This window comes from Periplaneta americana, chromosome 10 (assembly GCF_040183065.1).
Source record: "Periplaneta americana isolate PAMFEO1 chromosome 10, P.americana_PAMFEO1_priV1, whole genome shotgun sequence".
In the NCBI taxonomy this organism is placed as follows: domain Eukaryota; kingdom Metazoa; phylum Arthropoda; class Insecta; order Blattodea; family Blattidae; genus Periplaneta; species Periplaneta americana.
The window spans coordinates 42,754,204-42,778,281 of NC_091126.1; the positions used below are offsets into that span (position 1 = coordinate 42,754,204).

The 24,078-nt window shown below is 34.7% G+C and overlaps 1 protein-coding gene across 10 annotated transcripts in view; it reads right to left on the reverse strand.

Annotated features, from left to right (window-relative positions):
* p120ctn (adherens junction protein p120) overlaps positions 1–19,647 on the reverse strand; it is a 258,208-nt gene extending 238,561 nt beyond the window's left edge. For 6 of the 10 annotated variants that reach the window (XM_069837249.1, XM_069837262.1, XM_069837256.1 and 3 more), the window contains exon 1: positions 19,040–19,641. The gene's annotated coding sequence lies outside the window, so the exon portion shown is untranslated. Of the gene's footprint in view, positions 1–19,039 lie in introns of all 10 variants that reach the window. The other 4 variants (XM_069837248.1, XM_069837246.1, XM_069837252.1 and 1 more) reach the window with 2 other exon arrangements.
* Positions 19,648–24,078: the final 4,431 nt, after the last annotated feature.

Here is a 24,078-nt window from a genome sequence, read left to right on the forward strand (position 1 = left end):
GACCAAGAGTCGACCCATTCTTTTTGCCGCTATGTGTACCTCTAAAAAAACGAAAGTTTCAAGTAGGATGAGAGGTTACTACATATTACTGATGAAACATTAAAAGGTTAAGTATTGTTATTATTATCATCATCATCACCACCACCTCTGTACGTCGAACCTTTTTCAGCAGTTGTACGAATAATGCGGTTAGATCTTCAATTTAAACTCACAGATTTACAATGTGATATGAAAGCTAGATGTAAGGACTTGATAAATGTTGAACTTTTCAAATCTTTGCCAAAAAATAAATATCCGAACCTTCGTTCCTTCGCTTGGTCTTTTGTTCGCTACAACTTACGTTTATGAAAAATTATTTTCAACAATGAAAATAGTAAAAACCAAATTCAGATCACGACAGACACACAAATACCTTCGTGATCAACTACGACTGGCAGTAAGTGACGTAATTCCTGATTTTGAAACTCTGTCGCAGAGACATTCTAAAGACAATTAATTTTAGGTTGTGATAATGTGCCCTATGTTTTCTTGTTCATTTATTTCTTCGTTACACATACTAAACATTAGTCTGTAGCCTTGTATTATTTATTTATTTAACCTGGTAGAGATAAGGCCATTAGGCCTTCTTTTCCCCTCTTATCAGAGGATTACAACTACAATATTAAGAATTCAATTACAATTATAATTGCAATTAATATTAAATTTACAAATATAATAAAAAGCAAAGTACTAAAAGATTAACTGATTAATAAAGGCTAGACAGTTTATTGTAAAAGTTAAGAAGAGAGAAAACTTTTCTATTAATTAAGTAAAAATTAAACCCACTCTACGCAGTAAGAAAATGCTTAATAAATTTGCTTTTGAACGCTACTAAATTCAAACAGACTCTGATGTCACTGGGTAAGGTATTCCACAAACGCGAGAGCGAGATAGTGTATGATAATGAATACGATGTCTTTTGTGTTGGTATGGCTAGTATGCGGCTATTTTGTGTGTGTGTGAAGAGATTATGATATGACAGGTAACTGAAACGGGAGGCAAGTTAAATAGGTGTAAAGGTGTGAAGGACTTGGAAAAAGGAGAACAAGAGAATGAAAATTTCTACGTTCGTTAAGTCGTAGCCAGTTCAGAGTTAGGAAGGATGGGGTAATGTGGTCAGATGTATATAATTTTATTTAGTGCTTGACGTAAGGAAAATGAAAAACCGTTAATAAGTCAGACAGTTGCTTCACTTCTCCTTCGGGTGTCCGCCTCCCTCCACAGTGCTATGCACGTTGCAGGTTACACAGTGGCTCGGCGCACGATCGCATTTTCGCCACGGCTGCCCTAGACTTTTGGTTATGGGGACACATGAAGAAATTGGTCTACGTCACTTCAATCAACAATGTGTAGACGCTACAGGATCGCGTCTTCAGAGCATGTCAGTAGATACAAGAACAACCAGGTTAATTTCAAAGAGTGATTCCTTACGCCAAAGGGCAGAGGAATGCATTGCCATAAATGGACGTCACATTGAGCACCTCCTATGAACAAGTGTTCATATCTCATTATTTTCTTGTTTTGATGCATACTAGCACCTCTTAAGATATTGGATACTTTTTTAACACTCTGTATACGAAAATTGCACTGTAACAAGCGAACTAAAATTCAAACTCCACAGCCAGTGTTCCAACAACCAAGCGGAACAAATCGCGATATTAAAAATACTGGAAATATTAGAAGAAATTCAGAATGAAGACAACGACAAACGTGTTGCATTATACACGGATAGTAAAATTAATTTATATTTATTGAAAAACTACAAAAGAAATCAATTAATAGAACTTACTAAAACAAAAATCATTAGTTTGACACGTTCGAATTGGAAATTACACTTCGACTGGATTAAAAAACACTCAGGAATAGAGGGAATGAAATAGCAGATAGATTTTCAAAGCAAGCAGCAGCAGAAGACCGGGAAATCATTTACGATAGAGTAGCGAAAGAGGTTATAACGCAGGAAAAAGAACAAGAAATCGGTAAGTAGCAACAACAATGAACACACACAAGGAATAATTAAGGCTTACTTCCCATCAGTGAAGAATAGACTACGATAGAAAATTTCTTTCTTCCCAGAGTTCACAGCAATGGTAATTGGCCATGGAAAGCTGAGAGCATTCCTTCACAGATTTCGATTTACAAACAACCCAACATGTCCATGTGGAGAAATACAAACTGCAAATTACGTCATATTCCAGTGCAAAAAATTATGTAAGGAAAGAAATTAAATGATTAAAAGAATAAGAAACATTGGCGGAGAGTGGCCTACGACCCATGACAAACTAGTTAGCAAGTATTTACAAATTCGTCAGTTTCATCAGATCGATAAACTTCAATAATATGCCAATTAATCATGATAGATTCCAATTAAAATATAGGGTATTTCAAAATGTCAGTTCAAATATTAAACCGCTATAAATATAATATTTGAGAAAGGGAAAAAACAAAAACATCACAGTGTTGGGCAAACAACGGGGTTTACAAAATATTGGGAAGATGTCAGCCGTTCTCTTGTCAACGTACAGCATTCTGTCTGGGACACAATGCACAGCATTTTGCATATATTGTCCTTGAATATTGGCAATTTCTTGCAAGATGGCATCTTTCAATTGCAGTAGGATTGTTGGATGTGGTAGGAAAACTCGTTCTTTAAGGTAACCCCACAACCAAAAGTCGGCCGGATTGAAATCTGGAGATCGCAGAGGGCACATTGTTGGAAAGTGCCTACTGATGACACGATCGCCAAACATCTGCGTAATTAATTGTTTTGCAGGGATAAAGATGTGGGGTGGAGCGCCATCTTGCATGAAGATTATGTTTTCCATATCGTGATTCCTCAGTCTAGGGATGACGAAGTTCTGTAACATGCTGTAGTAACGCTACCCGTTTACAAAAACAGTCTGTCTTATTCCATTATTGTCCACACCTGTGGAGTAACGGTTAACGCGTCTGGCCGGGAAACCAGGTGGCCCGGGTTCGATTCCCGGTCAGTGCATGTTACCAGGTTGAGATTTTTTTCGGGGTTTTCCCTCAACTCAATATGAGCAAATGCTGGCTTGTACTAGTGTTTCATACATTTTATAATATTCTTTATTACTGTAAACACAATGTGTACAACTTGAGCCATTCTTTATTCATTCTGAAGCTTCTTTATTATTTTGTTCTGGAGACCTCACAGAGCGAGAGTGATTCTAGATTGGTGGGATGATGATAATGGTGAGGGGAAGCGGGAGAGTCACGAGAATAACCTCTCATGCCCGCTTTGTCCTCAACAAATTCTTTAATGACCCAAACAGTGATTTAACCTAGATCGTCACAATGGAAAACAGCAGACTAGCGACTGGACCAAGGATATTTTATTATTTCAGCATGGTCAACAGCTTCTCAAATTCCAGATTGTTTTCGATTAGCATACAAAAACCACAAGGGCATTTTATTATTTCAGCATAATTAACAGCTTCTTGGATTCCAGGTTGTTTTCGATAATCATACAAAAACAATTTTTGTTCGATATTATGTTTTTCGTGGTAACACGAATCCTATTTCAAACCTTTATAGGGAAGACAGGTTTACGTACACGATAACAGTAATTCACTACGTAACCTCTTTCCTCCCTCTTTCACAAAAGCCGGTCACTTGTCACAGTAATGTTATTTTCAAGATCATCTCTTTATGGGCATACAGCATTTCAGACAGGAATAACTACATCTTCATTACATTATATGTATATTATACACACGGTGATTATCTCGCCCGTGGCCCAGCGGTTAGCCTCTCTGCCTTCCGCCATTGTGACCAGGGTTCGCTCCCCATCTAATTCATAAAGAAATTTGTGGTGGAAAATCAGGCGCTAGGGATTTTCCTAGGGGTTCTCTCATTTCCCCTCATTACAGTATCATAATCACTTCACCATACTCCACAACCACTCTCACTCTGTGAGATCCCGTGCCAGACAACCAGGACTAATAAAAAAAATGGATAAAAGTTGTACATATTTGTGTTTAATAAAGACTGTATAATAAGAGTCGTTTATTTAACAACGCTGTATCAACTACTAGGTTATTCAACACTGATGGAATTGATTATAGCGATATGGTATATGGAGAGATGAAACTCACAGTTCTTCATATAATTACCTGACATTCGCCTTACAGTCTGGCAAAGCTTCTCGGAATAAAACCCAACAGGTAACCAGTTCAACCCGGAATCGAACCTACACTACTGTATTATGCAGGTGTATGCTTATACCATGCAGGTAACTGTTACTGCATGCAACGAATATTAGGAATATACACTACAATGCTATCGAATAAATGCCTTTACAAAATGTATCATACGCTTTCTACGATTTGGAAAAATTCAGTTCTTTATCATGTTACTAACGGTGTTTTTGTTCGTATTTTATTTTCATAAACTGACATTTTATAGACATACAGAAGTTAGACCATGTAATTAAAAAAGGTTCCCGCGCCGTAGCATACAGGCACGACATACAGAAATTAGACTATATACTAAGAGAAACTCCCACGCCATTGCAACGTAGTCTAAGGCATCAGACCTAGGACTCACATTATGAAATGCGCGCTTCGAATCCTCACGGAAGAACAAATTTTCTCATGAAATTTCGGCCAGTGTATAGGATCTGTGCCCACGCAGCATCGTGATGAATTTGGGGAGCTACATCGAAATTCGGTTTCTAAAGCTAGCCGTAACGGCTGGGAGGATCGTCGTGCTGACCACAAGACACGTCCGTACTAGTTGGATGATCGTTCACCTCTGCTCAGCATGTGGACTAAGTTCATTAGCCAGCTGGACGGCCTTGTCCCTTTATGGACTGTCGCGCCACGGATTATTATTATTATTATTATTATTATTATTATTATTATTATTAAAACACATTTGCACAAATTTCCGTGACACAGCTATTGTATTCTGTATTCGAAACGAAAATTACTTTCACTATTTTCGAAAATAAGTGATTACCCAAAACAAAGAAATATTAAGTTCCACCTTTCCCCAAACTCTTCTATACAAAATTTCTTCTCCTGTTCTTTAAGTGTCAGTTTATGCTCTATTTCCATAAGTGCTAAGACAATTATATGTTTAATTAATTAACCAATTTTTAAACAAACATAATATGATCAGAATATTTTCAATTTGAGGTATTATATTTATTTATTTTACTGGCAGAGTCAAGGTCATAAGGCCTTCTCTTCCACTCAACCAGTATAAGAACAATAGTAAATATAAAAATTACAGCAATACAGGAACAATTAACAACAAAAACAACGATATTAATAATAATAATAATAATAATAATAATAATAATAATAATAATAATAATAATAATAATAATAGCAAAATGAAGAGAAGTTTAGTAACATGTAAGTCTAAGAATCAAACAATTACAGCAATGTGAATCGAAGTAATTATTAAAATAATAAAGATAATTTTTATATTAAAAATAAAAATTATATATTAGAAAAATTATGTTTTAATAAAGCTCACAGCCTAAGCAGTTTGACAACCGCGTTTTGAAAGTATAAGTGTATTAATGCTAAGGGGTAATTTAAAAATGATTACTTGTCTATTTCCTTAATGGAGCTCTATTTTTTTTATGTTTGAAGCAATAAAATTTTAGATTTGAGATAAAATTACCTACGGCATACATGTAGTAAATATCTATGACAAAACATTTATAGGGACATGCTGTGTGTATCATTTCACTTATAACATGGAAAATTTCCGTTTCCGGGAATATCGCGAGTTTGTGAATGTTTTTTAATACAGAGCGAGCAGTCTTCTGGTTTTATTTCCTGTTTATGGGATGCACAAATGGGCCATTTACACTGAAGTGCTATAGTAGTCTACACCTTTAATTTAGAAGAAGAGACCGCACCGTGTTACGAACTTTGCGAATCATTCCAGACTGCATCGTAGACACTGAACAGGAACAAAATCCGCCCAGGAGTTTTGGAGAGAGAGAGAGAACGACGAAAATTGCTTTTTGTGTGTCTGGGATGCTGAAAACGTATATTCCCGTGAAACTTCTTTTGCAGCATAATAATGCATTTTATGCACTTTTCTTCACTAACACAAACAGAAGAATAATACGCAATCTAATGTGAGTGAGACGGTTTGCCGAGTGTTGCATGGCCTTCGTGCCAGTTGCGCGCCGCCTGGTCGACCTAAATTATGTAAGCGAACGCTCTGTACTTCATATAATTAGATAGTACAGTAAAACCCCGATAACCGGAACTATTTATGACCGGGGTAGTTCGGATTATCAATTCGTTCGGATTATAAAATATAAGGAATTAATCTACCTGAACTAAAAAAAAAACAACTGTACATTACTAAATATAAAAGGTGGTAGAAATCACTGTCTTTCTTATTATGCTTAACATTCCCTTTCATCCGATTTACACAGCAATGAGATCTTTTCCAGTATTCTCTCGTTTTCTGTGCTTTCCGGTATTGTACGCAATTTTGGTAGTGTGTTCGGATTACCGAGGTTCTACTGTACTTAATAGTAGGATACCAATTCGGACATACTAATTTCATGCATATTACAAAACACTTAAAAAGTAATCAAAGCTTTGTCTCATTAATGGAACGATAATTTGGCGCTATATAACAGGTCGGTTTCCTCCTCCACAGCTTCAGAGACCATGCAAACAAAAAGTTGCCACATTACCTTTGTTCGTATGACCATTTATCGACAGGACCGGCTACAACTTCTTCTATTGGGTGGACTGCATTTATTTTCAATATGTACACAAAAACAATTAACTTATTTCATGCAACTAAGCAAAAAAAATATTCATTCACTTCAAATTGATAAATCATAAAACTAAAAAATTCGACAGTTGAAAAAACACATGACCATGACCAACACGTGTCGCTGCTAATTAGGCCACCTCTATATGCAGACATATTACTTCGTTGTGGTTTCTGCGATCACTGATCTTTCCCGTTACTCTTGAACACACTTAGGCCCAATTGTATAAAACTCCCTGACTGAAGATCAACTTTGATCGAAGATCGAAAAGTAAACCGAGTTCAGGAACTTCTTCTATTGTATAAAACTTTTCTGAGATCAAATTACCTTGGTTCAAATGCAATCTAAGTTCACGTGAAAAGGATTTGGCAACATCGCATAAACAGGTGAAATACGTGATGCGCGGACCATGTTATACAGGTTTGTTCAGTGTTGCCAATCTAGCGATTTTAACTCTTTATCAACAACAATTTCTTTTAACTTTTATATTGCTTAAATAGGGATTTAGTGACCTTTTTAGCACCCCATAGTGACAAAATTTAATCTTTCTTTGTTGATAATGAGAAATCTAGCGACTTTACAACTACTTTTTCGCAACTTTCCGTATTACACTCTGTTGGAGACACTGTTTTTTTTTTGCAATGTAAATAATGGCGGACAATAAGAAGAAGGTTGACTGTTCTCCAAATTGTTATCATATTATGGTGTTTGATACTGCTAAACATAATAATGCTTTATAAAACGACAATTTTCGTTTAGTAATACAGTTAATTGAACATTTATGAATGTACCTATCATATCCATTAATAATTAATGGTTGTTATAAACATACTATAATTATAGGTTATGTTATTTGATAGTGCTGAACACGATACAGCCTTATAAAATATTAGAATGTTTGTGTATTAAGGCAAGAAATTGAAAGAAATATATATAAATGTACCTAACATATCTATTAATATTAATAATAATGGATATTTTATTTGCACAATCTGTTACTCGTATATTTCAAACAGAAAAGAAATAACTGAACTGGGATCATCTAACTTAATCGGAGAAATTTCTTCAGTCAAAGTTGACTTTAGTTTGAGACAAATTAATCTCAGATTAGACTTTATACAACACAAAATTCCAAGTTCAGCTGAAACAAGGATCAATTTAACCTCTGATCTAAGATTAAATGGTTTATACAATCGGGCCTTAGATCCATACTATCAGTACCGTAAAACAGCTTCTGAGCAGATCTCACTTTTTTATGATAAGGAATAGGCTATGTGTTTGTTTCTGCTTGTTATAAGTAAAATTGTAGTTGCACCAAACACGAGGAATTTATTACGGCACAATAAGCTATATGAACATATCAGGATATAAAACACGGGGAATTTATTAAGGCACAATAAGCTATATGAGCATATTTATCAGGGTATCAAACACGAGGAATTTATTAAGGCACAATGAGCTATATGAACATATCAGGATATAAAACACGAGGAATTTATTAAGGCACAATAAGCTATATGAACATATTTATCAGGGTATCAAACACGAGGAATTTATTAAGGCACAATAAGCTATATGAGCATATTTATCAGGGTATCAAACACGAGGAATTTATTAAGGCACAATGAGCTATATGAACATATCAGGATATAAAACACGAGGAATTTATTAAGGCACAATAAGCTATATGAACATATTTATCAGGGTATCAAACACGAGGAATTTATTAAGGCACAATGAGCTATATGAACATATCAGGATATAAAACACGAGGAATTTATTAAGGCACAATAAGCTATGTGAACATATTTATCAGGGTATCAAACACGAGGAATTTATTAAGGCACAATAAGCTATATGAGCATATTTATCAGGGTATCAAACACGAGGAATTTATTAAGGCACAATGAGCTATATGAACATATCAGGATATAAAACACGAGGAATTTATTAAGGCACAATAAGCTATATGAACATATTTATCAGGGTATCAAACACGAGGAATTTATTAAGGCACAATGAGCTATATGAACATATCAGGATATAAAACACGAGGAATTTATTAAGGCACAATAAGCTATATGAACATATTTATCAAGGTATCAAACACGAGGAATTTATTAAGGCACAATAAGCTATGAGCGTATTTATCAGGGTATCAGACACGAGGAATTTACTAAGGCACAATAAGCTATATGAGCATATTTATCAAGGTATCAAACACGAGGAATTTATTAAGGCACAATAAGCTAGGAGCGTATTTATCAGGGTATCAGACACGAGGAATTTACTAAGGCACAATAAGCTATATGAGCATATTTATCAAGGTATCAAACACGAGGAATTTATTAAGGCACAATAAGCTAGGAGCGTATTTATCAGGGTATCAGACACGAGGAATTTACTAAGGCACAATAAGCTATATGAGCATATTTATCAAGGTATCAAACACGAGGAATTTATTAAGGCACAATAAGCTATGAGCGTATTTATCAAGGTATCAAACACGAGGAATTTATTAAGGCACAATAAGCTATGAGCGTATTTATCAGGGTATCAGACACGAGGAATTTACTAAGGCACAATAAGCTATATGAGCATATTTATCAAGGTATCAAACACGAGGAATTTATTAAGGCACAATAAGCTATATGAGCATATTTATCAAGGTATCAAACACGAGGAATTTATTAAGGCACAATAAGCTATATGAGCATATTTATCAAGGTATCAAACACGAGGAATTTATTAAGGCACAATAAGCTATGAGCGTATTTATCAGGGTATCAGACACGAGGAATTTACTAAGGCACAATAAGCTATATGAGCATATTTATCATTTCACTTGAAATATATGAACAAATAACAAGATTGTGATTTTCTAAAAACAACTCCGACTTGTAACTTCTCTATGTATAAGCAATTATATAATACATAGTAAAAAATTACGTTTATGTCTTATGGTTCGGAATAATTTGCCTATAATCTGAAAACACCGTGCCTCAAAACGAAAAAAAAAAAGAAAGTAGTATGTTTGAAATTCAGACATATGTCTATACCAGTACACAACTTAGAAGGCACACACAGATTACCGCTTGAAACATGACGCGTGTATTTTAGCACTACTTTCAAGCTATAGTTGATAATGTGAACACAATCTGACACAAGAGCTACCCGTTTTAGTTGCTGTAACTGTGTAAATTGTACTTAAAAGATCCAATATTTTTCTGCACTTGCTACTATACAATTTAAATTGTGCTATTTTAATTAACAATTCAAATAATTTACTTAATTCACGGTTTCAAATTATGTTCCATCTTTAATTAAATTCTATCTTTCTGCAAAGAAAAAAAATACAAATTAAAATGCTAAATTCAGCGAAAGTTTAGGCCTTGAGGAATCAACAATCGTACAAGAAAACGTTCATTTACTTTGTAATCAATTAAATGCATGCTTCCCCTTAAGCCTGCAACTTTAATTCATAAAAGTTTCAAAGTTGAACCACATAGAAGAAAATACTATTTTAAACCGGATATATTTAAAATTCTTTACTATTCATAAGCCTATAAGAGACATATTTTTGGACGAAATTTCGTAGATTTCGAGCAGTTTACAATTTGTTTTATTTATATCAAGTCCATCTATCTTCCCACAAGTTCATGTAGTGGAATTAATGAACAAACCCCAAAATTCGGAAGTTTAAATAAGCTAATAAAATCCCTTAAGGGCATAAGGCTGTGGTCACCCAAACACAAATTGTCGCCAGTTGACAAAACTAGCATTTCTCTTACATGAAAGAAGTTTAACTTAGGACCTTTATTTCCGTAAAAAGCTTCAAAATGAGTTCCGGTAACATTGCAAGTCTATTTCGTATAATTCCCCGAGAAAGTAAGATACTCAGTTAATAAGTTATATGTGGAACATCAATTTTAAAGTCATGCAATAGATCTACCACAATATAAATTTACAAAAGAAACACATGGAGTAATAAAATTACGGTACCAATATGTAAATTATGTTGTTTGTTTAGTCAACTGTCTGAAGGTACGTAGGTCTGAACCCCAGAAGTGATACCAAGAACGCACCACTTATGAGGCAACTAGGCCAGAAGATAATGGGTAGAGTCGCCAGTTCCTTTCCCCCCTCCATTGCATACATCGCCCACTAGCTACATATTACACTAGTCAGACTTCAGAGGCATAAAAACAATTGTTCTTCCTCTAACACATATCGTCAAGTGAGATGTACTGCTTGATAATAGATGTAAATTATGGAAAAGTTTAATAAAATTCTGTCAAAATCTTCTAACCACAATGATTCCAAAGAGAAAGCATCATAATTGTGTCAAAATTGACCTTATGATTTTTATGAGACTTGACTATGACTCACTGAGACCGTAGCGGGCCTTGGGCCTTATACTTGTTTGGATGATGAATGATGATTTCTACTATTTTGTATTAATTACCTACGAAAATTGCCAAACAAATGTTTCATTCATTTAGTGTTCTGTCCAAGGGCAGGTCTTTCACTGCAAACCCAGCTTTCTTCAATCTTTCCCGTTATCTGCCTTTCTCTTTGTTTCCTCTTATGATCCATATATCTTAATGACATATCTTCTTCTACCCTGAACTCTTCTCCCGTTCACCATTCCTTCCAGTGCATCTTCTCAGCCAGTGACCTAACCAATTTCTTTTCCTCTTTCTGATCAATTTCAGCATCATTCTTTCTTCACCCACTCTTTCCAACACAACTTCATTTCTTATTCTGCCCACTTCACACTTTCCACTCTTCTTCAAATCCACATTTCAAATGCTTCTAATCGCTTCTCTTCACTTCGTCGTAATGTCCACGTTTCTGCCCCATATAATGCCACATTCCATAAAAGGCACTTCACTAATCTCTTCCTTAGTTCTTTTTCCACAGGTCCGCAGAAGATAATCCTTTTTCTATTAAAAGCTTCCTTTGCCATTGCTATCCTCCTTTTTCACTTACTGGCAGCAGTTCATGTTACTGCTTATAGTACACCTCAAGTATCTGAAGCTGTCGACTTGTTCTACTGCCTCATTTAGAATTCGCAAGTTAACGTTCTTTATTTTTCTTCCAATGACCATGGTCTTCGTCTTATTTGCATTTATCTTCATCCCATACTGTTCACAGCTGTCATTTAGCTACTGTAGCATATCCTTTAGTATTATCTCCTCTTCTGCTAACAAAGCCATTTCATCAGCAAATCGTATGCACTTTATTCTTCTTCCTCCTACTATCACTCCTCCCATGTTCTGAAAACAGTTCTTCACTAAATCCTCCAAGTAGATGTTGAATGTTATGAGCAAGAATTAAACAACTAACAGTTTCTAAATATTATTTTATAAAATACTAATACCACTAGTAAGAACACAATTTAATCGGGCAAAATGCGGGACATTTTAGAGTTAAAAGACATATTATTTGCAGTACTATTTTTGATTAGTATGGGCAATTTCAAGGTACATTGTAATTTAAGCATATATATCTACAACAGTTCCTTAATCTTCCACTGTCACGAATACCACACGCTACCTGCTCTTACACTATGAAAAACCATGACAGCATTAGTAATCTAATGTCCGTCATACGAACTAGTGCAACAATCATTCTTGCTGTGAGCTTAACGATAATTGTTATTGCTACATTAAACTAGGTTCGGTTATATTAAGATCGACCTTCAATTAGAGATCAACGACCTTTCCAGTGTATGTTTACATGTTGTATATAAACGTCAACATACTTTTACCCGCGTTTCTACACCTTCCGCATTACTCATTCTATACAATGTTGAGCAAAAAAAAAAAAATGTATTTGCACTTCATTTTTTGCCCATTCCCCGCAATGTTTAGTAAAAGAAAGTATTTGCATGTTATTCTTTTTCATGATTTATTTATGTAGACCACAGGGGTACGACTGAATATTGTGTGCATTGATATTAATGGGATAAAGCAGATCTAAAACAAAGATAAAAAAATAATTCGCCATTTAATATTCAGCGGACAGTATAATCTACACATTACGCAGGTTTTGTCAGAAATTCTGTTATTTCTTAACTCCATGCCTCAAAAGTACCACACACTCTACAGCTTTAAGTAGTTACGGTAAATACGAACAAACGGATTTTAACGGACGTTGTTCAGCAACCAGTTTTTCTTTATTAAAGTGATACCATTTGGGTCACTGTACTGCTGAAAAACAGTAGGACTTAAGGCTGGTTCACAATAAACTGGGAACGGAAACGTCAATGAGAACGAGAACGGAAATAATGTTAAAATAAATGTATTTAAATGTGAGCGTTCACAATAGTTCATTGTGAATGCTATCATTTAAAAACATTTATTTTAACAATATTTCCGTTCTCGTTCTCGTTTTCGTTCCCGGTTTATTGTGAACCAGCCTTTATACCCAATTTCAATATCCTGACTGTAAGCTACTGCCCAAAACTTCAATGTATATAATTTGACGTCTATTATAACAAAAAAAGATGCAGATTTCCAACACTACTTTAAGACATAATAACCTCGCACTACCACATGTGTGCCTGTGTGTTTCGCTCTTACCTTTATATTCGTTTGTGAAATTCGGCGTTTTGTTACTGTCACAAAAGTTTCTGGCCATTTAAACAAAATAAATGAATAAATTCTTTCGTCGGAAAAATATAATTTCCCCAAATACCATTACTTTATTCACACGTAGGCTATTTTAACTAACTGCAGCCCATTTCGTCCATTTGTTTTACTTATGAAAGGTATTTTTCTCGGTTTTTCAACATGTCTTTGGATTATGGAAACATTTATAATGGTCTGAGCAAGTACCTGTTTATCTGAAATTGAAGCGATTTGATTAACTATAAACTGAGCACTGGAAAGGGGTCGTTTCCCACAAATTGCCAAAACTTACACAGTTCTTACACTGCTGACTGTCAGTGGCGCCAGTTTCTTTCAGTCTAGCCTATTTAACAACACAACGAAAATATTACGAAATGAGGATGTTTTAACACATTTTCAAACCAGTTATATGTAAATGGACTTTCCACCTTAAAACAATAGATAATCATTTTCAATTGCCTTAATTTCGGGTATGTACACAAAGTACGCATAACTCTCTGAGGACCAGGTGGGGTATTTTGACATCACATTGATCTTTTTTTTTTGTTCAAAAATAGTAATGTTTATTGTTGGGTTATGGCTCTTCTGGAATGTGTCACATGTACTTCCTGGTTTCAAATTCAGCACGAAAGAAAGCTCCCTGTCTCAGATTGTCTTTATAAAATTAATTATTAGTGGTCTGAGTGTCGAAATACCTCACATGGTCTTTTATGTTGCCTATCATTTTTTTCTTCCTTGCGACGAGATTATTAATGTGTAGTTCATTATTACTGATAGCATGGTTTGTTTAAATTCAAATATTCGTCAAATTGTCACACTGGTTTTGCATTATGAGTTCATTGTTGAAACCAGTCAACTGTATCTGTAGCTCGTAGACAATAACTAATATGTAACTATGACTCAAACTGATTTTGTAAAAATGTCAAGACGTAAAAGTGGAAGGTCTAAAAGCTCTTACAGTTCACTTACTAAAGAAGCATTAGAAGTACTGGCGAATGAAAGCTCTTTGATTCTGGAACAGGAGATGTTATAGAAATATTAGAAGAATTTGGTGATACAATTATCGTCAATAAAGAGCTTCATAATGATACAAATGAAAATGATGATCATGTAATGGATCAAGATTCAAGAGACACCAGTAGTAATGAATCATCTATGTTTGCAGCAAAAATGAAGAAAAATGGAAGAAGTCTCCCTACCCACCTATGCGTAGAAGTTGTGCTAACATTTTTAACAGGTGTGGTCCGGCTGGTCGTGTGAGACTAACAGCACAGAAAATAATTATTTTCAAACAATTTTTTGACAATCACATAGTGGACACCACAGTTCTACACACAAATCAGAAAGGAGAAAATGCTATGCACAGTGTTGTTTAGCATCTTTGAGCTTTTAAGATATCAACACACGTGAAAAGAAGAAAGCCACTGATAAAATACCTGATTTTAGAGATATTTCCAATATTTTTGCGAGGCACCGTCAGGAAAATTACAATTTCCATTGCAGTTTATATGATTGCTGAAGCTTGAATACTGTTTCTAGGACACAAACGTTGCTTTTTTAAACAGTAGGGCCCATATAAGTATTTATTACAGTTAATACTACAAAATTAAAACATTCACAGTCGCATTAGTGATTTTTGTCTCATTGACCTGTAAGATGCTTTCAGAGGACATCAAACTAGATTGGGTGAGTTTTATCTTCAGTATCTTAAGCATTTTAAATTAAATAAAAATATGTTTAGACAACCAAATTGCGTAAATAACGAATGGGGTGCATAACACCCCACATAATCTTCAATCCTCAGAGAGTTAATTTGCATTATGAAATTATTATAATGGTACGTTTTAGCTTTTCCAATTTGTCTCAATATAACATAAATTACTGTCACACACTGTTTTTGTGTGTTGCACATTTAGAAATATCGTTTACCTAAATGAACTAATTTACATCTTGAAGACAAAAACATCGGTTAGCATGTATAAATATCAGTGTCTATTGCAATTCTAGTCTCCTAATTCTACTCCTATTTATTCGAAAAATTACGGTGTACATCTCCTCAACTTTTATATCATACTAAGCTTATACTACTACCACAGGCTAGTATATACAATCACGAAGCTAAATACGTAGTAAACATGCATCCACAGATAGTCGCTAACCACTAGGATCGCTACTATCGCCTCATTACAGACAATGTGAAATAGTACCTGCACAGTCTATTGTTCCTAGTACCCTCATAAACTCAAGCTTCGTGACTGTATATACTAGACTGTGCTACTACGCCATCATCATCATCATCATCATCATTATTGTTCGAAGGCCAAGTTATATCATACTATATCATCATTTGAAGGCCAGTATTGCATCTATTACATTATTCACTTGACATTCGCAAGCAATAGCCATGTTAAATAAAAAGCAGATAAGGGAGAAGAGGGAGGAATTGTAATAAAAGCGTTCTGAAAGCCTAAACAACAATTATATCTACAATTACAACGAAAATATAGTTACTGTATTAAAATGCTAACCTCATAATGATAATGATTATGACAATCAAGTAATTTCCTAACCAGATCTACCTTTCGTCCGTATTCTGTTAAGAGTAATAATCACCATTTATGATAAGATAAGATACTTCGGTAAATATATGAAAACTAACAATGACGTAATCAACTGATCAAACTGATGTTTCTTTTGGTATAAGATGTAAAGAGCATATCTATGTTTGTAGAAGCACACACATATGATTTGATATATCTATAATAAAGGAATGGATTAAGTATAGCAAGAGAAACCAACATAGCAAGAAAAGTACAGCAGAACCGCTTTTCTTTTAGCTCGAATGTCAAAACAAATACCGAATTACACCTTTTTAATGGGAAGTCATCTAAAACAAAAAAAAAAAAAAAAATTGGAAAATGCAAAGAAATTAAATGACACGGCATAACAAATTTTAAACCTTCAATCACATATTAAAAGTATACCAAAGCTCGAGACAAAAAAAGGCAAATTTCATTAGTGTTAACTACAATTAAAATTCCTGTTTCCACTAGCCATTACGAAAATTACCGACATAAACCGAAACGTTCATCCGAAGAAATAATACCCACATATTAACAAATGTTTTAAGTGCAATAGTTTATAGTCTAACTTATTTCAGTTTTCACACCAAATTTCTGTTAAATGTGAAACAGTCCAATGACATTATACTGATCCCTATTCGGAAAAACAGAAATTCGGTTCAAACTGATCCTGAACAGTGAAAGTGCCAATTACTAAACAAATTTTGCGACAATATAAACGATTTTAAGGAAATTGTGGTAATAAAATCAGTGAACATACCAAAAAAAAGCTGACTTTCCCGTATAGCATATAATAATATTGTTTTTCCGTAGCGCGACAGCTCATGAAGGGTCAAGGTCAACCAGCCGGCTGCTGGCCTCTCGTCCACATGCCTGAACACGGATGAACATTGTCTTCGATGTCTCCCCACACCACACACAGAACTGACGTCTGATTTGCGTTTTTTTTATGGATTAGATTAGTTAACTGAAGGGATAACTAAGTGACATGAGGTCGAGGTATATGACAGGGTTAGTGGGCTTGTTGAGACGATAGCTATTACTCGTTGCACGAATGATTGCCGGCGGCCAGTAGGTGAACTAAAGCATAAACACTGGATCGTATCGTATAATGCAGCGCTAATGCCTCTCTCGAAATCGCCAATCATTTTGTGCAACGAGTTATAAGTAACGCGACATGTTGTGAAAAGATTTCTATGATTTAATTAGGCCTACGTTTTGTCTCCAGTGCGTAGTGTGGGGAGATACCTAAGTTTCACCCATAGTATACAACCACTCAAATGCCTCTTTTGTAGATGATCACATTATATATATATATATATATATATATATATATATATATATATATATATATATATATATGCATGCGTGTGTTGTTGTTTAGTCAATTGTCCGAAGACAGGTCTGAACCTCACAAGTGATACCAATATGGCACCACTTATGAGACAACTAGGCTAGGAGATAATGGGGTAGAGTGGCCAGTTCCTTTCCCCCTCCATTGTGTACATCGCCGATTAGCTACATAGGTACACTAATCAGACTTCTGATACATAGAAACAATTGTTCTTCTTCTGACACATATCGTCAATTGAGATGTACTGCCTGATAATATATGCACGTATCAGCCAGAACTTCAATCAGAGGTAGCATATATATGTTATAACAGTAAATCATCTTTATACAGCCTCTTTAATTATTTTCCAGAAAGAATGTGCAAATTATAATTTTAGCCCATGTTAAAGCTTTAAGACGACTGTAGTATTTTGTTGTTCGCTAACTTTCATGCGCATTAATTTAGAACAGCAGGGCCTACGTTTAATGGTCCACTTAACATTGAACCCAATTTGTGCCTAACCTCAAATTCATTTAACCCCACCACTAGTATCTAGTGATACTGCAAATAACCTAATGTCGTTTGGTGCATAGGCTTAATATTGTGAGCGAAAATAATATTATTAATACTAATGTTATTCATATGTAAGTTTGTTCACCCTGCACATTGCATATTTCACGCAGTACAGCAGTCACATTTACCAGTCTACCATTTCTTCTCTTTTCACAATAACTTCAACTTTTTGGAGCTTAGTCATACCAAGCACTTTGGTTACGTTAACTGCACAGTTATTTACAGATTGTCACAATTACATAAAAATCTTGTGTTCGATGAATAAGACCCTACAGCACCAGACTGGCAGTAATAGTGCCTATTAACAGTGTTTTTGGTACTGCAGGTAATATTAGTCATAGAATTTACCAACAATATGACCGCAATAGGAAAATAATATTATGATATTTGTGATGAGATGAATAAACTTGTCTACGTTGACACTTCTATTGATGACTTTTGATAACAGTTCTGAATCGTAAAACCAAGTACTACGATATTGAAAGAACTAAATGAAATCAATCATATACCTAGATTAAAACTTCTACGATAACACATGTACCGCCTCCTAAAGGAACACCCTCATAAAGCCTACAGCCAAATGTCACTCCATATGACATGACCTACTATTTACAAACAATAAAAGAATTAATAACAGTGAAACTATTGGAGACAACTATTTAAAGAACTTTCGACAATTTTAACATAATAATCCGTTATATATTAAGACAATAATTAGAATTCTTTTCAGTATATATGTCACACTTTTCTTACAAACCTACTATCAGATATTTTCCTGTCATTTCTTGTAAACAATTGTCACAATTTTAAAGAGCTCTGAACACCTCATTACATTTAAGAATAACAGTGCAAGTTAAGTACTTATATGCAATTATATAATTAGCCACAATACAAAACCACAACAGTCATGACTCAACTAGCCCTTCCCCACCCACAATACTTATCATGATCTAGATGGCTTTGATGATGAACATGATGTTTGTTATGAATGACAATCACTAAACCACTATTTCACCAAATCCCTAAGCAATAACCCACCTTTAATTTATATTTACGGTGAAGTTCAAGTACCTACACTTAATCACTCACACCTTACCTAAAGCCATAATGTCCAACGGAGCAGTGATTTTAAACAGGCTATAATTCTTGAAATATTCCTTTTCTTCTCTTCGGATGAATAAACAGAATGAATGAAGCACAAATGTAGGCTTATAACTCTAGGAATAACTCAGATGCACCAAATGGTTGGCAAACATAGGCCCAGGTTCTTACGATAGGCCAGATTCATAGGCTTGGCCTGACACTTTCGAGCAACTGGAATCCGACCAGAAACACGTTATTGTGTCCGTATTAAAGTCACACAGCACTTAAAACACAAACCTCATTATCCAAGCGTTAGTTTTCTTTAAAAATGTCACAAACAACATAAGCACAATAAAATTATGGGATCTTCTTTCACCGTTCTACGTCAGCAACCAGTTTTACCTTCCGTTTATGCACTTTGAAAGGGTTTTATCGAAATGTCCCTGTGAGCAATTATTGAACCTATATCAGCTAATCGAGGAAATAGGCACATGAGTGACCATTTCTCAGTAAACTAACAGCAAAAACAATGTATGTAACCACTGTATTACCCACTCCCATTTCACAAGGACATTCTTCTACTTCCACGCCCAGTGCACGCTGGGTAGAATCTCACCGAAATCGTTCCATCCACTGCCGTCTAGATCACATACAGTACATACACAGGTCTTTAGCCTCTTAGGTTTTACTACTCAGACGTCATATAAAATTACATGTGTTTTGCGTCTCTATTTCACTTTGCTCTATCTACAGAGGCTACAAAGATGAAATAAACCGAAAAACTGAATGGCAGTTTTACTGTTTATTATTTCAAAATAACACATCCATATTAGAAAAGCATTTTACTATGTCACATGCATTAAGGTATTCCTTTTGTGACATTGTATCAATAGGCAGCTACGAAAATATAAGTGACTGTGTTTTATAAACACTTTTTCTTCCCCAAAAAAACTACTTAATAAGATAATTTTTCAATGTATGTGATTAAAATTATACAATATTATATTAGAAACCTCACAGCTTAATGCTATTAAAAACCGGACGAAAGCACCTGCATTGAATTTAGTTGTCTCAACCGCCATTTACTCGAATTTTACGAAAGCGCTTAAATGTCGCCATTTTGGTACGTGGGCGGAACCCAATGAACTCAATACAATGGACAAGCAGATGCAAAATGTTATTCCTTTCAAATATAATATGAACTTCGGATTCTTTTTCCGGACTTACTTCTCACTGGATAGTAGCCTTTAAATAACCTTCAACTTGTAAATGGAAAGTTATGTCTATTGAATAATATAGTAGCAATAATAACGCACAGCAGTTGGAAATTAAACGTGACACTAAACGAGTAATTTACGAATAGTTAAAATTAATTTTGAAATAATAATTGAAGGAATTTTGTAAAGGAAACAATGCAATTTAAAGGTCATTTTTGAAAAAAGTTATACGACTGCGGCATTTAGCCAAGCGCTATTAACTCTTTGCGTAAATAGGCTAATTAAGAGCATCATTATTATTGATGTTTAATTCTGTCAACTTACCGTACCGGTACTATAAATTCGCACTTAAAATAATCGTTGATAAGTCTTGATTATGTACGGAAGGGACGCGGATTTTTAAATATTCTGAATCTTGTCTTATTTAATGTATGTTAATTATTCTATTTATTTTAATGTCTTTGTAAACTGAAAATGTATTATGTATCTTGTTATTTATTGTATCTTTCGGTAGTTTTATTATTTGTTTGAAGAACTTAAGTATGTTTAAAATTAAATTAATAAAGGCTACTAGAAATCTTTTTTTTTATTATGTGTGCGTGCGCGCGTCTATTGACGGACCTATAATCTTTAATGGATTGTACAGGGAATAAATACAATACACCACTACTATTACTGCTACAATAATAATAATAATAATAATAACAACAACAACACCGAAAAACTAAATTCTATAATCTAGACGCCTTGGTTACCGGAATTACTTTTAAAATTAATTGTCATTCTTAGGTCTTAAATAATCATACCTGTAACACATATATATTTAGGGACCTAGGTTACAAGTGAAAGGCGATTCCATATTTATTTATTGTCACCAACAGTAAGTATAATTTAATGAATTGGAAACTATATGCACAAGAATTTTAAATTAAATTTATTGACAATGGTGAAACAGACCTGTTCTCATGTGCCAAAGAAAACAGCCTATCATAGTTTATATGTGACAGGTATTTCAAATTTAATTGTGGTATTATGAGCAGTGCTTTGTTTGCCATACCAATCACTCGTGTCAAGCTGTAAGTTAATTGTTACAGCCAATAAGTTACTAACGTACTCTGTATTTGTCTATGCTTAATATTCTGAATGACAGCAGTCTTTGAATTCCACGTAGACCAAATGCCTGTAATATTAGTATTACCATATATTTTCGTCTAGTTTCAAGTTAGTTTGCTTGCGGAGTTTCATAGGCATAATTTAGGGTGATCAGAAATTTCTTGACAAAAAAGAGTACAGGCACAGTTTAATACATAGACTGTGGTATAGGCGTACTATATGCTTCGGGAATGGGTATTCAACGGATTGTCCTCCGGTCCTCTTGTGCGTGAAGAAACAGTTGAGCGCATACGGACTGCTTTCGCGTACGCATTCGTGATAAACCAGGTGCCTAGTTCATAAAACTTGCCAATTGTAAATATGTCATTTTGACAAATAACAAATGACAACTCTACAAATTGTCAAATTTCTGTTTCATAAAGCATTCCGCCTGTTAGGAAAAGTCGTGACTATTTATATAATTGTCACGACAATTTGTCAAATTCCTGTTTCATAAAAGTTTTACCATGACAGGCAAAATTTTACAATTGTTAAGACTTTTCTGACATATTTAGTTTTATGAAACAGAAAAGTGTCAATTCATTTGTTGACTATTCTACTTACACATTCTAGTATATAGTCACGAAGCTTAAGTTGTGAGGGTGCTAGGAACAATAGACTGTGCTGGTACTATTTCGCATTGTCTGTAATGGGGCGATATTAGCGACCCTGGTGGTTAGAAACTATCTATGGATGCATATTTTCTACGTATTGACCTTCGTGACTGTATATACTAAGACTATGCTACATATTGGTAGAATTGTCACGAAATTCTGACACTTCATGTTTCGTATGTCATAGGAAGTTGACAATTTATTGTTGCAGTAGTTTGGTCATATTGTAATTGAGGCTATTGAATATTGGTGTGGATTTTGGGGAATAACTTTAAAATTCATGCTCAATATTAGCAGCAGTATTAGAGAAGGTGATGATTATAGGGAACTACGCAAGACAAAAGTTTTTAAAGGAAGGATAAATTATATTGTCTTCTTCTTCTTCTTCTTCTTCAGTCCCTTCTGCTGCTAAGCGTCGGGTTTGCCTCTCTCCGTCCATTTCATCCATTTTTCCCGGTCTCTACACATTCTCTTCATCTCTACCATTGTTTTTCCTTTCTGTTGGCCTATTCTTTCTATTGTATCCTCCCATTTAATCCTTGGTCTTCCTCTTCTCTTTCTTCCTTCCACTCTCATTTCCATCACCCGTTTAACCTTCCTTTCTTCTCCCATACGATATACATGCCCAAACCATTTCAATTGCCTTTCATTAATCACCTCTGTTAATGCTTTTCTCAGTTTAACTTCTTCTCTTATCCTGTCATTCCTTATCCTATCTCTTCCAATTATATTTTCACTGAGTCTATATTCATGGAACAATTTCGTATTAGCAAACATCAGCTGAAAATATAATGAACAAAATATGAGATTTGCTACACAAAAGAAAAAGAAATAAAGCACTTGAACGGAAGTAATTATTAGTCCTATAATTATGTTCTTATACTGGATGGAAAATAGAGCTCAGTATCACCTAACTGCTGATGCACATGGTTTATCGAAATCAACTGTCCACCATTGTGTTACAGGAACATTAGTGATTTGTTGGTACACCCATTACTTGGGGAAGAGATTAGCTGGCAACAACAGATGTGCATACCATTCCACAACTCCACATGAGAGTAACAAATTTTCCAAGAGTAGATGGTATTACCAATGAGTCCTTGATAAAAAGAAATCGTGCTTCTTTTGAAAAAGAGGCTGTATTTGTTGACTCGAATATCGTTGATTTCTTTAATCAAATTTAGAATTATAATCTTATCGCTGTTCAGAATTGATTTTCTAATGGTAGTTACTAGTAACAAATTCAATCATGGCGTACAATATAAGATCATCCAATCAACTCGTCTCATATTGATTACTTATATAAAAATATGAAATGAATAAGAAGAAATAATTTGTTATCGATCTTACATGTTTACAGATACTTTATCTGTCATTGTCATGTTCATGAAACGGTTGACAATTCACAAATTTTATTTGTCAAAGCAGATAAGAATTGTTAGAAAATAATGCTACAATATTCTGACATATTTGTAGAATTGTCATGATTGTAGAACTTGTCAGCTTTATGAAACAGGTCTCTGACTGAAGAACCGGGTGGATTGGCTGTATCGGGAATGATCATTAAAGCCCAGTGTTTGAGCACATTAAACACAAGTTTGGTATGCAGTGACTATGTGCTCAAGGCTATGGAAAGGAGTGTTAGTTCAATGTTTTTAGGTCTTTTAAATACTGAATTCTAAATAATCCACTATAATAATGATGTTAAGTGACTTACCATACTTGGAGACTCCATCCAGTGACATCCATGATGAAATTAATATTAGAGGAGAAAAATTCCCTCCGGCGTGGGGATCGAACCCGGCTCCTTGGTTCTATGTACCAAGCACTCTCACCATTGAGCTACGCTGAAGTCCAATCCACAGCACCAGATCGAACTCCACTCCTCCAGTGTTTTTCTCCCTTTGTGGCCTGACTCCAAGTTGGGCATGTATGTAGACATTTTATATTATGTCAACTGGTATTGTACAAGGAGCGCACTCAGTTAAGTGACTTGGTGGCCGGGATTCCACAGTAATATGCACAGTAATCTATACATAATTATGCACTGCTGCTAGAAGAATTTACTA